At 47.6% G+C, this 2,424-nt stretch overlaps 1 pseudogene across 1 annotated transcript; it reads right to left on the bottom strand.

Annotated features, from left to right (window-relative positions):
• Positions 1–303: 303 nt before the first annotated feature.
• LOC311060588 (core histone macro-H2A.1-like) lies at positions 304–1,405 on the bottom strand (annotated as a pseudogene). The gene has a single exon. The product of its transcript is annotated as a core histone macro-H2A.1-like (transcript).
• Positions 1,406–2,424: the final 1,019 nt, after the last annotated feature.

Here is a 2,424-nt window from a genome sequence, read left to right as displayed (position 1 = left end):
GGGCCCACTATCAATATCTTCACGGGTTGGGAGTCGCTGCATTAGAAGTTTATCCTTAAACTTTAAAAGATAGCTTGGATCTCTTTTGTGGAAAAAACGTTTGTATGAAAGCTGCAGGAGCAGCAGTGCATTTCTACAGTACATTAAACACCACAGAAGAAAATAAATCCAGGATTTAGGATTATAGGAGAAAACAAAACCATAATGCAAATAAATATGCCGGCCTCTTTTTTCTTCATCTTGTCTTTTTTAAACAAAACACATCCCCCGCGCCAAGAAGACGAGGGCCATTTGGGAGTCAACAGGAGGGCAACAACAGAAGTTATTTTAGCTCGACTCCAGCGCGGCCATTTCCTGCACATAGATCCCTATGCTTTCACTGTCGAACAGCACAAAGTACACCGTCTTGATGGTGGAGGACATGGTGGCCACGAAGTAGGTAGAGATGGCCTTCAGGATGAGCTGTGCAGCGGTCTGCTTGGGGAAGCCATTCCTCCCACTGCCAATAGACGGGAAGGCCACTGATTTGAGCTTCTTTTCGTCAGCCAGTGCCAAGCAGTTCTTCACACTTGTCAGAGCCCCAACCTGGACTGTTGCAGTGGATGACGTACTTAGCAGGTAGACCGAAGCCAGCGGTCAGCACAGCACCAGCCACCCCTAGAGGGCCGTGTTTCTTCTTCAGCTCCTGGACGGCTTCAACAAACTCCTCACCTCCCTTCTTCTCCAGAGCATTACCTACATAGCCACCTGTATATAGGGAGGAGTTGGTCGGGTGAACGACAGCGTCGCTGTCCACGATGGAAATGTCGGCTTGCACAACTTGCAACTTTTGTCCCAGGAAGAGACTCTTGCTGGAGAGCACGGTGAAACCATCTCCTGGACTGCCCTCTGCGGTGCTGTCTGCTGAAGCCCATTTGCTCACCTCACCCTGCTTCTTTGCCCTTCCTCCTGTCTTCTTTCCACTCAGCTTCTTTGTCACTGGCTTCTCGCCCGTCTTGGGTTTCTTCTCGGGAGCGGGTGAGGCGGGCGTCTCCGGCTTGCCCTTGGCACCTCTCTTCTTCGCCAGCAGCTCTGGGTGGATGTTGGGCAGAACGCCACCCGCTGCGATGGTCACGCCCTTCAGCAACTGATTGAGCTCCTCATCGTTGGCGATTGCCAGCAGAATGTGTCGCGGGGTGACCCGACCCTTCTTGTTGTGCCTTGCTGCGCTACCCGCCAACTCCAGGATTTCGGCGGTGAGGTATTCGAGGACAGCGGCCATGTAGACAGGAGCCCCCACCCCAATGCGATACTTGGGCAGGCTCCTCTTGATGTAGCGGAGCGTCCGTCCCACAGGGAAGATGACCCCCGCCTTGGTGGACCTGGAGGTCTTAGTCGACTTCTTCTTTCCTCCTGGGCTGGACATTGTGCTGAGAGCACCGACAGCGTCAGGTTCGTCAGTCGCTCGGAGCTCGCGATGGAAAATGACTAACGCAGCAAACCCACCCTGTCAACTAGTAACACTGATGCCTGCATGACACTTCGTACTGATCAGTGAGCATCCACCCTATTTATTGTGGGTTTGGTCTACCCATGTGGGTGTAACATTTTGTTGATTAATCTTGTTAATCAACAGAATCTGTTGACATGGTACTGTCTTAGATGACACCAATCAGGCTCCATTACTGTTTTTTAAGAGTGGCTACTGTCCTTATCTGATCTAATCAATCAACTCTCTCAACACTCTCATGTGGCATGTGCAAATGCCCCTGGTTTCAACAGTCTAGTCACATGTGTAACTTCTTAGAGTTGCATATATTTGTACTTATTATGGCTGAATATCCTGAAACATTCTGAAAATAAGATACAGGAAGGCACTAGAAGGCCACATGTGCAGGTAACATGCCAATACAAACGCCACCGTTACATCATAATAATGGATTATTCTACAGTGGCGACCCTTCTCTGCTGAGCATGTGACCCATGGTCCCCCTTATGTTTTCGCTCTACACTACATATCTCCCGCGAAAAGTTGGTTCGCCGAGCTGAACCAACTGAAACCAGTGATGTGGTCGAGCGTATCTTCAATGCCATAAACGGCATTTAAAAAAAAAAAAAAGGTGTTGCTATTTTTAACCCATTAAGACATGGAACGCATCTGTGCCATTTTTTGATTTGAACTAAAAAAAGCATTATTTTACACTTTGGGCCATTCAAAAATAGCAGATATACAAGCTAATATGAGCTTGTATATCTGCTATTTTTAAAAAATCTTGAAAATATGTGCAAATCTTTGAATATATAGTTTTAAAGCGAACATTTTTAACTCTATTCTTTGCTTCTGGGGGGTCCCTGGAACAAAATATTTTGAGATGGGGGTCCGCGGCCAAATACATATTATTTTGGGGGTCCTTGACATGAAAAAGATTGAGAACCACTGACATA

This window comes from Gymnoscopelus microlampas (genome assembly GCF_963454915.1).
Source record: "Gymnoscopelus microlampas genome assembly, chromosome: 2".
In the NCBI taxonomy this organism is placed as follows: domain Eukaryota; kingdom Metazoa; phylum Chordata; class Actinopteri; order Myctophiformes; family Myctophidae; genus Gymnoscopelus; species Gymnoscopelus microlampas.
This window is presented reverse-complemented; position numbering and strand designations above follow the sequence as displayed.